The sequence below is a fragment of the Balaenoptera physalus genome, assembly GCF_965194825.1.
Source record: "Balaenoptera physalus genome assembly, chromosome: X".
Taxonomy (NCBI): Eukaryota; Metazoa; Chordata; class Mammalia; order Artiodactyla; family Balaenopteridae; genus Balaenoptera; species Balaenoptera physalus.
In genome coordinates, this window is record NC_138903.1 from 103,312,379 (window position 1) to 103,326,340 (window position 13,962).

The following is a 13,962-nucleotide window of genomic DNA, read 5'->3' on the forward strand; positions in this document are numbered from 1 at the left end:
AACAAAAACAACAGGAACTATGAACCTGCAGCCTGCAAAAAGGAGACCGCAAACACAGTAAGGTAAGCAAAATGATAAGACAGAGAAATACACAGCAAATGAATGAAAAAAGTAAAAACACACCAGACCAAACAAATGAAGAGGAAACAGGCAGTCAACCTAAAAAAGAATTCAGAGTCATGATAGTAAAGATGATCCAAAATCGTGGAAATAGAATGGAGAAAATAAATGTTGAACAAGGACCTGGAAGAAATAAAGAGCAAACAAACAATGATGAACAACACAATAAATGAAATTAAAAATTCTCTAGAAGGAATCAATAGCAGAATAACTGAGGCAGAAGAACAGATAAGTGACCTGGAAGACAAAATAGTGGAAATAACTACTGCAGAGCAGAATAAAGAAAAAAGAATGAAAAGAATTGAAGACAGTGTCAGAGACCTCAGGGACAGCATTAAATGCACCAACATGAAAATAATAGGGGTCCCACAAGAACAAGAGAAAAAGAAAGGGACTGAGAAAATATTTGAAGAGATTCTAGTCATAAACTTCCCTAACATGGGAAAGGAAATAGTCAATGAAGTCCAGGAAGCGCAGAGAGTCCCATACAGGATAAATCCAAGGAGAAACACACCAAGATACATATTAATCAAACTATCAAAAATTAAATACAAAAAAAATATTAGAAGCAGCAAGGGAAAGGCAACAAATAACATACAAGGGAATCCCCATAAGGTTAACAGCGGAGCTTTCAGCAGAAACTCTGCAAGCCAGAAGGGAGTGGCAAGACATATTTAAAGTAATGACAGGGAAAAGCCAACAACCAAGATTACTCTACACAGCATGGATCTTATTCAGATTCAACGGAAAAATTAAAACCTTTACAGACAAGCAAAAGTTAAGAGAATTCAGGCTCAGCAAGCCAGCTTTACAACAAATGCTAAAGGAACTTCTCTAGGCAGGAAACACAGGAGAAGGAAAAGATCTACAAAAACAAACACAAAACAATTAAGAAAATGGTAATAGGAACATAAATACTGATAATTACCTTAAATGTAAAAGAATTAAATGCTCCAACCAAAAGTCATAGACTGGCTGAATGGATACAAAAACAAGACCCATATATATGCTGTCTACAAGAGACCCACTTCAGACCTAGGGACACATACAAAGTGAGGGGATGGAAAAAGATATTCCATGCAAATGGAAATCAAATAAAGCTGGAGTAGCAATTCTCATATCAGACAAAATAGACTTTAAAGTAAAGACTATAACAAGGAATAAAGAAGGACAGTACATAATGATGAAGGGATCAATCCAAGAAGAAGATATAACAATTGTAAGTACTTATGCACCCAACATAGGAGCACCTCAATACATAAGGCAAATGCTAAAAGCCATAAAAGGAGAAATCGACAGTAACACAATCATAGTAGGGGACTTTAACACCCCACGTTCACCAATGGACAGTTCAACCAAAATGAAAATAAATAAGGAAACACAAGCTTTAAATGACACATTAAAAAAGACGGACTTAATTGATATTTATAGGACATTCCATCCCAAAACAACAGAATACACTTTCTTCTCAAGTGCTCATGGAACATTCTCCAGGATAGATCATATCTTGGGTCATAAATCAAGCCTTGGTAAATTTAAGAAAATTGAAATCGTATCAAGCATCTTTTCCAACCACAATGCTATGAAACTAGATATCAATTACAGGAAAAAAAAAACTGTCAAAAATACAAACACATGGAGGCTAAACAATACACTACTAAATAACCAAGAGATCACTGAAGAAATCAAAGAAAATCAAAAAATACCTAGAAATAAAGGACAATGAAAACACTATGCTCTAAAACCTATGGGATGCAACAGAAGCAGTTCTAAGAGGGAAGTTTATAACAATACAATCCTACCTCAAGAAACAAGAGACATCTCAAATAAACAACCTAACCTTAAACATAAAGCAATTAGAGAAAGAAGAACAAGAAAACCCCAAAGTTAGCAGAAGGAAAGAAATCATAAAGATCAGAGCAGAAATAAATGAAAAAGAGATGAAGGAAACAATAGCAAAGATCAATAAAACTAAAAGCTGGTTCTTTGAGAAGATAAACATTGAAAAACCATTAGCCAGACTCATCAAGAAAAAAAGGGAGAAGACTCAAATCAACAGAATTAGAAATGAAAAAGGAGAAGTAACAACTGACACTGCAGAAATACAAAAAGGATCATGAGAGATTACTACAAGCAACTCTATGCCAATAAAATGGACAACCTGGAAGAAATGAACAAATTCTTAGAATAGCACAGCCTTCTGACACTGAACCAGGAAGAAATATAAACAGACCAATCACAAGCACTGAAATTGAGACTGTGATTAAAAATCTTCCAACAAACAAAAGCCCAGGACCAGATGGCTTCACAGGCGTATTCTATCAAACATTTAAAGAAGAGCTAACACCTATCCTTGTCAAACTCTTCCAAAATATAGCAGAGGGAGGAACACTCCCAAACTCATTCTATGAGGCCACCATCACCCTGATACCAAAACCAGAAAAAGATGTCACAAAGAAAACTACAGGCCAATATCACTGATGAACATAGATGTAAAATTCCTCAACAAAATACTAGCAAACAGAATCCGACAGCACATAAGGATCATACACCATGATCAAGTGGGGTTTATCCCAGGAATGCAAGGATTCTTCAATATATGCAAATCAATCAATGTGATAAACCATATTAAAAACTGAAGGAGAAAAACCATATGATCATCTCAATAGATGCAGAAAAAGCTTTTGACAAAATTCAACACCCATTTATGATAAAAACTCTCCAGAGAGTGGGCATAGAGGGAACTTACCTCAACATAACAAAGGCCATATATGACAAACCCACAGCCAACATATTTCTCAGTGGAGAAAAGCTGAAACCACTTCCACTAAGATCAAGAACAAGACAAGGTTGCCCACTCTCATCTCTATTATTCAACATAGTTTTAGAAGTTTTAGCCACAACAATCAGAGATGAAAAAGAAATAAAAAGAATCCAAATCGGAAAAGAAGAATTAAAACTGTCACTGTCTGCAGATGACATGATACTATACATAGAGAATCCTAAAGATGCTACCAGAAAACTACTAGAGCTAATCAATGAATTTAGTAAAGTAGCAGGATACAAAATGAATGAACAGAAATCTCTTGCATTCCTATACACTAATGATGAAAAATCTGAAAGAGAAATTAAGGAAAAACTCCCATTTACCATTGCAAAAAAAAAAAAGAATAAAATACCTAGGAATACAAAAGACCTGTAGGCAGAAAAGTATAAGACACTGATGAAAGAAATTAAAGATGATAGAAACCGATGGAGAGATTATACCATGTTCTTGGATTGGAAGAATCAACGCTGTGAAAATGACTCTACTACCCAAAGCAATCTACAGATTCAATGCAATCCTTATCAAACTACCAGTGGCATTTTTCACAGGACTAGAACAAAAAATTGCACAGTTTGTATGGAAACACAAAAGACCCCGAATAGCCAAAGCAATCTTGAGAAAGAAAAATGGAGCTGGAGGAATCAGGCTCCCTGATTTCAGACTATACTACCAAGCTACAGTAATCAAGACAGTATGGTACTGGCACAAAAACAGAAATATAGATCAATGGAACAGGATAGAAAGCCCAGAGATAAACCCACGCACATATGGTCACCTTATCTTTGATAAAGGGGGCAAGAATATACATGGAGAAAAGACAGCCTCTTCAATAAGTGGTGCTGGGAAAACTGGACAGCTACATGTAAAAGAATGAGATTAGAACACTTCTTAACACCATACACAAAAATAAACTCAAAATGGATTAAAGACCTAAATGTAAGGCCAGACACTATAAAACTCTTAGAGGAAAACTTAGGAAGAACACTCTTTGACATAAATCACTGCAAGATCCTTTTTGACCCACCTCCTAGAGAAATGGAAATAAAAAAAAAACAAAAATAAACAAATGGGACCTAATGAAACTTAAAAGCTTTTGCACAGAAAAGGAAACCATATAAACAAGAGGAAGACAACCCTCAGAATGGGAGAAAATATTTGCAAACGAAGCGACAAAGGATTAATCTCCAAAATATACAAGCAGCTCATGCAGCTCAATATCAAAAAATTAACCAACCCAACCCCAAAATGGGCAGATCTAAATAGACATTTCTCCAACGAAGATATACAGATGGCCAAGAAGCACATGAAAATATGCTCAACATTACTAATTATTAGAGAAATGCAAATCAAAACTACAATGAGGTACCACCTCACACCAGTTAGAATGGGCATCATCAGAAAATCCACAAACAACAAATGCTGGAGAGAGTGTGGAGAAAAGGGAACCCTCTTGCACTGTTGGTGGAATGTAAAGTGATATAGCCACTACGGAGAACAGTATGGAGGTTCCTTAAAAACCTAAAAATAGAACTACCATATGACCCAGCAATCCTACTACTGGGCATATACCCTGAGAAAACCATAATTCAAAATGAGTCATGGACCACAATGTTCACTGCAGAACTATTTACCATAGCCAGGACATGGAAGCAACCTAAGTGTCCATCGACAGATGAATGGATAAAGAAGATGTGGCATATATATGCAATGGAATATTACTCAGCCATAAAAAGAAATGAAATTGAGTTATTTGTAGTGAGGTGGATGGACCTAGAGTCTGTCACACAGAGTGAAGTAAGTCAGAAAGAGAAAAACAAATACCATATGCTAACACATATATATGGAATCTAAAAACAAAACATAACATGGTTCTGAAGAAACTAGGGGCAGGACAGGAATAAAGACACAGACGTTGAGAATGGACTTGTGGACAAAGGCAGGGGGAAGTGTAAGCTGGGAAGAAGTGAGAGGGTGGCATTAACATATATACACTATCAAATGTAAAATAGCTAGTGGAAGCAGCCGCATAGCACAGAGAGATCAGCTCGGTGCTTGGTGACCACCTAGAGGGATGGAGAAGGGGAGGGTGACGCAGGAGGCGGGGCATATGGGGATATATGTATATATATAGCTGATTCACTTTGTTATACAACAGAAACTAACACAACACTGTAATGCAATTATACTGCAATAGAGATGTTTAAAAAAAAAAAAAGACGAGGGTTCTGGTTCAAGATGGTGACACAGGAAGATCCTGAATTCACCTCTCCCTATACACGGAATGTACAGCTACATATGGAACAATTTCCTCTGAAAAATACCCTTAAACTAGCTGAATGACTCCTAAACAGTGGGCAAACAAGAAAAAAAAATCCATATCAAAGTGGGTAAGAGGCAGAGACACAATCTTGCCATAAATCTCACCCACAGCATGGTGACCCACAATTGGGAGAGATCCAAAAACCCGGATCTCCTCCCTGAGGAGTGATTCGTTTGAACCTCTCACATCAGGCACTACATTGTTTAGGACCTTTATCTGGATTATCTGGAAGATGAACTGCCTAAACATCTAGCTTTGACAACCAACAGGGCTTGTGTCCACAAGGACTACAGTGCTATAGTGAACTGAGAAACAGCCCTCAAAGGGCTCATGTGCTCAGACTCACCACCCCAGGGCCCAGTGCAAAAGCAACCAATCAATGATCCCAAAGAGACTCACACCCATATGCATTATAACTAAAATGTTAAAAGCTAAAGACAAGAAAAGAATCTTAAAAGCACAAGAGAAAAACTTGTTATATACAAGGTAACCCACATAATACTATAAGCAGATTCTTCAACAGAAACATTGCAGGCCAGAAGGGAATGGCAATGATATACAGTCAAAGTACTGAAAGAAAAAAATAACTTCCAACAAAGAATACGCGACCTGGCAAAGTTATCTTTCCGAATTAAAGGAGAGAGAGTTTTGTAGCCAAGCAAAAGCTAAAGGATTTCATCACCAAGAAACGAGCCTTACAAGGAATGTTAAAGGAACTTCTTTAAGCTGAAAAGAAAGAGCACTAATTAAAACAGAAAACATATGAAAGTATAAATCTCACTGGTATGGGCAAATACATATGGTAAAGGTAGTCGAATAATCACTTAAAAGGCTAGTATGAAGATTAAAAGACAAAAGAAGTATAAATAAGTATAACTACAATAGTTAAGGGATACACAAGATAAAAAGATGTACGATGTGACATCAAAAACCTAAAATGTGGTAGGGTGTAAGGGAGAGTAAAAATATAGAACATTAGTATGCATTCAAACATAAGTTTTTATCAGCTTAAAATACACTGTTATAAATATAAGCTGTTATATGTAAACCTTGTGCTAACCACAAAACAAAAACCTATAGTAGATAAACAAAACATAAAGAGGATGAAATCTAAGCATACCAATACATAAAATCATTATATCACAATGGAGGAGAGCAAGTACAGAAAAAAGGAACAGAGGAACCACAAAGCAGCCAGAAAAAAATTAACAAAATGCCAATTACACATCTATTAACAATTACTTTAAATGTAAATGGAATGAATTCTCTAATGAAAAGACGTAGAGGGGAGATAGCCTCAACCACCAGAGGGCAAACAACAGAAGCAAGAAGAACTACAAATCCTGCAGCCTGTGGAACAAATACCACATTCACAGAAAGATAGACAAGATGAAAAAGCAGAGGGCTATGTACCAGATGAAGGAACAAGATAAAACCCCAGAAAAACAACTAAATGAAGTGGAGATAGGCAACCTTCCAGAAAAAGAATTCAGAATAATGATAGTGAAGATGATCCAGGACCTCGGAGAAAGAATGGAGGCAAAGCTCGAGAAGATGCAAGAAATGTTTAACAAAGACCTAGAAGAATTAAAGAACAAACAAACAGAGATGAAAAATACAATAACTGAAATGAAAAATACCCTACAAGGAATCAATAGAAGAATAACTGAGGCAGAAGAGCGGATAAGTGACCTGGAAGACAGAATGGTGGAATTCACTGCTGCGGAACAGACTAAAGAAAAAAGAATGAAAAGAAATGAAGACAGCCTAAGAGACCTCTGGGACAACATTAAACGCAACAACATTCGTATTATAGGGGTCCTAGAAGGAGAAGAGAGAGAGAAAGGACCAGAGGAAATATTTGAAGAGATTACAGTCAAAAACTTCCCTAACATGGGAAAGGAAATAGCCACCCAAGTCCAGGAAGCGTAGCGAGTCCCATACAGAATAAACCCAAGGAGAAACACGCCGAGACACATAGTAATCAAATTGGCAAAAATTAAAGACAAAGAAAAATTATTGAAAGCAGCAAGGGAAAAATGACAAATAACATACAAGGGAACTCCCATAAGGTTAACAGCTGATTTCTCAGCAGAAACTCTACAAGCCAGAAGGGAGTGGCATGATATACTTAAAGTGATGAAAGGGAAGAACCTACAACCAAGATTACTCTACCCGGCAAGGATCTCATTCAGATTCGATGGAGAAATCAAAAGCCTTACAGACAAGCAAAAGCTAAGAGAATTCAGCACCACCAAACCAGCTCTACAACAAATGCTAAAGGAACTTCTCTAACTGGGAAACACAAGAGAAGAAAAGGACCTACAAAAACAAACCCAAAACAATTAAGAAAATGGTCAGAGGAACATACATATCGATAATTACCTTAAACGTGAATGGATTAAATGCTCCAACCAAAAGACACAGGCTTGCTGAATGGACACAAAAACAAGACCCATCTATATGCTGTCTACAAGAGACCCACTTCAGACCTAGGGACACATACAGACTGAAAGTGAGGGGATGGAAAAAGATATTCCATGCAAATGGAAATCCAAAGAAAGCTGGAGTAGCAATACTCATATCAGATAAAATAGACTTTAAAATAAAGAATGTTACAAGAGACAAGGAAGGACACTACATAATGATCAAGGGATCAATCCAAGAAGAAGATATAACAATTATAAGTATATATGCACCCAACATCGGAGCATCTCAATACATAAGGCAACTGCTAACAGCTCTAAAAGAGGAAATCGAAAGTAACACAATAATAGTGGGGGACTTTAACACCTCACTTACACCAATGGACAGATCATCCAAAATGAAAATAAATAAGGAAACAGAAGCTTTAAATGACACAATAGACCAGATAGATTTAATTGATATTTATAGGACATTCCATCCAAAAACAGCAGATTACACTTTCTTCTGAAGTGTGCACAGAACATTCTCCATGATAGATCACATCTTGGGTCACAAATCAAGCCTCAGTAAATTTAAGAAAATTGAAATCATATCAAGCATTTTTTCTGACCACAATGCTATGAGATTAGAATTACAGGGAAAAAAACGTAAAAAACACAAACACAGGGAGGCTAAACAATACGTTACTAAATAACCAAGAGATCACTGAAGAAATCAAAGAGGAAATCAAAAAATACCTAGAGAGAAATGACAATGAAAACACGACGATCCAAAACCTATGGGATGCAGCAAAAGCAGTTCTAAGGGGGAAGTTTATAGCTATACAAGCCTACCTCAAGACCAAAAAAAAATCTCAAACAATCTAACCTTACACCTAAAAGAACTAGAGAAAGAAGAACAAACAAAACCCAAAGTTAGCAGCAGGAAAGAAATCATCAAGATCAGAGCAGAAATAAATGAAATAGAAACAAAGAAAACAATAGCAAAGATCAATAAAACTAAAAGCCGGTTCTTTGAGAAGATAAACAAAATGGATACACCATTAGCCAGACTGATCAAGAAAAAGAGGGAGAGGACTCAAATCAATAAAATTAGAAATGAAAAAGGAGAAGTTACAACAGACACTGCAGAAATACAAAGCATCCTAAGAGACTACTACAAGCAACTCTATGCCAATAAAATGGACAACCTGGAAGAAATGGACAAATTTTTAGAAAGGTATAACCTTCCAAGACTGAACCAGGAAGAAACAGAAAATATGAACAGACCAATAACAAGTAATGAAATGGAAACTGTGATTAAAAATCTTCCAACAAACAAAAGTCCAGGATCAGATGGCTTCACAGGTGAATTCTATCAAACATTTAGAGAAGAGCTAACACCCATCCTTCTCAAAATCTTCCACAAAATTGCAGAGGAAGGAACACTCCCAAACTCATTCTATGCAGCCACCATTACCGTGATAACAAAACCAGACAAAGATACTACAAAAAAAGAAAATTACAGACCAATATCACTGATGAATATAGATGCAAAAATCCTCAACAAAATACTAGCAAACAGAATCCAACAACACATTAAAAGGATCATACACCATGGTCAAGTGGGATTTATCCCAGGGATGCAAGGATTCTTCACTGTATGCAAATCAGTCAATGTGATAAACCATATTAAGAAATTGAAGGAGAAAAACCATATGATCATCTCAATAGATGCAGAAAAAGCTTTTGACAAAATTCAACACCCATTTATGATAAAAGCTCTCCAGAAAGTGGGCATAGAGGGAACCTACCTCAACATAATAAAGGCCATATACAACAAACCCATAGCAAACATCATTCTCAATGGTGAAAAACTGAAAGCATTTCCTCTAAGATCAGGAACAAGACAAGGATGTCCACTCTCACCACTATTATTTAACATAGTTTTGAAAGTCCTAGCCACAGCAACAAGAGAAGGAAAAGAAATAAAAGGAATACAAATTGGAAAAGAAGAAGTAAAACTGTCACTCTTTGCAGATGACATGATACTATACATAGAGAATCCTAAAAATGCCACCAGAAAACTACTAGAGCTAATCAATGAATTTGGTAAAGTTTCAGGATACAAAATTAATGGACAGAAATCTCTTGCATTCCTATACACTAATGATGAAAAATCTGAAAGAGAAATTATGGAAACACTCCCATTTACCATTGCAACAAAAAGAATAAAATACCTAGGAATAAACCTACCTAGGAAGACAAAAGACCTGTATGCAGAAAACTATAAGACACTGATGAAAGACCTTAAACATGACACAGACAGATTCAGAGATATACCATGTTCTTGGATTGGAAGAATCAATATTGTGAAAATGACTATAGTACCCAAAGCAATCTACAGATTCAATGCAATCCCTATCAAATTACCAATGGCATCTTTTACGGAACTAGAACAAATCATCTTAAAATTTGTATGGAGGGCTTCCCTGGTGGCGCAGTGGTTGGGGGGGTCTGCCTGCCAGTGCAGGGAACGCGGGTTTGGGCCCTGGTCCAGGAGGATCCCACATGCCACAGGGCGGCTGGGCCCATGTGCCACAACTGCTGAGGCCCATGCGCCTGGAGCCCATGCTTCGCGGCAGGAGAGGCCACCGCAGTGAGAAGCCCACGCACTGCATCAAAGAGTAGCCCCCCGCTGTCAGCAGCTAGAGAGAACCCGCGTGCCGCAGTGAAGAACCAATGCAGCCCCAAATTAAATAAATGAATAAATAAATAAATTTTAAAAAGAAAAAAAGAAACAGTTATGATAGATATTATTAAAAAAAAAATTTGTATGGAGATACAAAAGACCCTGAAGAGCCAAAGCAGTCTTGAGGGAAAAAAACAGAGCTGGAGGAATCAGACGCCCTGACTTCAGACTATACTACAAAGCTACAGTAATCAAGACAACATGGTACTGGCACAAAAACAGAAACATAGATCAGTGGAACAAGATAGAAAGCCCAGAGATAAACCCACGCACCTATGGTCAACTAATCTATGACAAAGGAGGCAAAGATATACAATGGAGAAAAGACAGTCTCTTCAATAAATGGTGCTTGGAAAACTGGGCAGCTACATGTAAAAGAATGAAATTAGAACACTCCCTAACACCATACACAAAAATAAACTCAAAATGGATTTGAGACCTAAATGTAAGACTGGACACTATGAAACTCTTAGAGGAAAACATAGGAAGAACACTCTTTGACATAAATCACAGCAAGATCTTTTTTGATCCACCTCCTAGAGTAATGGAAATAAAAACAAAAATAAACACATAGGACCTAATGAAACTTCAAAGCTTTTGCACAGCAAAGGAAACTATAAATAAAACAAAAAGACAACCCTCAGAATGGGAGAAAATATTTGCAAACTAATCAACGGACAAAGGATTAATCTACAAAATATAGAAACAGCTCATGCAGCTCAATATTAAAAAAACAAACAAACAACCCAATCCAAAACTGGGCAGAAGACCTAAATAGACATTTCTCCAAAGAAGACATACACAGGTGGCCAAGAAGCACATGAAAAACTGCTCAACATCACTAATTATTCGAGAAATGCAAATCAAAACTACAATGAGGTATCACCTCACACTGGTCAGAATGGCCATCATCAGAACATCTACAACCAATAAATGCTGGAGAGGGTGTGGAGAGAAGGGAACCCTCTTGCACTGTTGGTGGGAATGTAAATTGATACAGCCACTATGGAGAACAGTATGGAGATTCCTTAAAAAACTAAAAATAGAATTACCATATGATCCAGCAATCCCACTACTGGGCATATACCCAGAGAATACCATAATTCAAAAAGACACATGCACTGCAATGTTCACTGCAGCACTATTTACAATAGCCAGGTCATGGAAGCAACCTAAATGCCCATCAACAGACGAATGGATAAAGAAGATGTGGTACATATATACAATGGAATATTACTCAGCCATAAAAAGGAACAAAATTGGGTCATTTGTTGAGACGTGGATGAATCTAGAGACTGTCATACAGAGTGAAGTAAGTCAGAAAGAGAAAAACAAATATCGTATATTAACGCATATATGTGGAACCTAGAAAAATGGTACAGATGAACCGGTTTGCAGGGCAGAAATTGAGACACAGATGTGGAGAACAAACGTATGGACACCAAGGGGGGAAAGCAGTGGGGGGTGGGGGTGTGATGAATTGGGAGATTGGGATTGACATGTATACACTGATGTGTATAAAATTGATGACTAATAAGAACCTGCTGTATAAAAAAAAAATAACAAAATTCAAAAAAGAAAAAGACATAGAGGGGCTGAATGGATAAACAGCATTTGAAGAAATCAAAGAGGAAATCAAAAAATACCTGGAGACAAACAAAAAGGAAAACACAACAATCCAAAATCTTTGGGACAAAGCAAAAGCAGTTCTAAGGTAGAAATTCATAGTGATACAAGCTTACCTCGGGAAACAAGAAAAATCTCAAATAAACAACCTAAGGTTATACCTAAAGGGACTAGGAAAAGAATACAAAAAAACCCCAAAGTTATTAGAAGGAAGGAAATCATAAAGTTCAGAGAAGAAAAAATATAGAGACCAAAAAAAAAAAAAACACCCCACAATAGAAAAGATCAATGAAACTAAGAGCTGGTTCTTTGGAAAGATAAACAAAATTGATAAACCTTTAGTCATACTGATCAAGAAAATAAAGGCCCAAATCAATATAATCAGAGGTCAAAAATGAGAAGTTACAGCCAACACCACAGAAATACAAAGGGTCATAAGAGAGTACTTCGAACAATGATATACCAATAAAATGGACAACCTAGAAGAAATGGACAAATTCCTAGAAATGTACAATCTCCCAAGACTGATAAAGGAAGAAATAGAAAATTGAATAGACCAAAAGAAACTCCCAACAAACAAAACTCCAGGGCCAGATGGCTTCACAGGTGAATTCTACCAAATATTTAGGAAAGAGTTAACACCTATCCTTCTTGAATTATTCCAAGAATTGCAGAGGAAGAAACACTGCTGAACTCATTCTATGAAGCCAGCATCACCCTGATGCCAAAACCGGACAAAGATATCACAAAAAAGAAAATTACATGGTAATATTACTGATGAACATAAACACAAAAATCCTCAACAAAATATTAGCAATCCGAATCCAACAATACATTAAAAGGATCATTCACCATGATCAAATGGGATTTATCCCAGGGATGCAAGGATTTTTCAATAGCCACAAATTGAAGCATAAAAACCATATGATCATCTCACTAGATGCAGAAAAAAGCTTTTGACAAAATTCAATATCCATTTATAAAAAAACTCTCCAGAAAGTAGGCATAAGAGGGAACATACCTCAACATAATAAAGGCCATATACAACCATCTACAACAAAGGAGGCAAGAAGATATAGTGGAGAAAAGACAGCCTCTTCAATAAGTGTTACTGGGAAAACTGGACAGCTACATGTAAAAGAATGAAATTAGAACATTCTCTAACATCATATACAAAAATAAATTGGATTAAAGACCTAAATGTAAGACCTGAAACCATAAAACTCCTAGAAGAAAACATAGAACACTCTTGACGTAAATCACAGCAATATTTTTTGGCTCCATCTCCTAAAGCAAAGGAAATAAAAGTAAAAATAAATGGGACCTAATAATGTATATGTATGTATATATACACATACTACACGTACACACACACACAATGGAATATTATTCAGGCATAAAAAGAGAATGAAATCTTGCCATTTGCAACAACATGGATGGACCTTGAAGGCATTATGCTAAATAAGTCAGGCAGAGAAAGACACATACCATATAATCTTACTTATATGTAAAATCTAAAAGAGCAAAAACAAAACACCAAGCTCATAGATTCAAACAAGAGATTGGTGTTTGGCAGGGGGTGTGGAGGTGGGTGATATAGATGAAGGGAGACAAAAGGTACAAACTTCCAGTTATAAATAAGTCATGGGGATGTAATGTACAGCATGGTGACTATAGTTAATAATACTGCATTGCATATTTGAAAGTTTGCCAAGAAAGTAGATCTTAAAAGTTTTCCTCACAAGAAAAAAAAAAAATTGGTAACTATGTATGGTGACAGACGTTAACTAGTCTTATTGTGGTGATCATTTCACAGTGTATACAAATACCAAACCATTATGTTGTACACTTGAAACTAATATAATGTTATATGTCAGTTATACCTCAATTAAAAATGTAAAAATGCATCACA

At 36.4% G+C, this 13,962-nt stretch overlaps 2 long non-coding RNA genes across 2 annotated transcripts in view; both read right to left on the reverse strand.

Annotated features, from left to right (window-relative positions):
• Positions 1-13,962, reverse strand: part of LOC309652107 — a 430,763-nt gene that overhangs the window by 69,017 nt on the left and 347,784 nt on the right. The gene's annotated exons all lie outside the window — the stretch shown is intronic.
• LOC309652105 overlaps positions 1-13,962 on the reverse strand; it is a 49,793-nt gene that overhangs the window by 23,120 nt on the left and 12,711 nt on the right. The gene's annotated exons all lie outside the window — the stretch shown is intronic.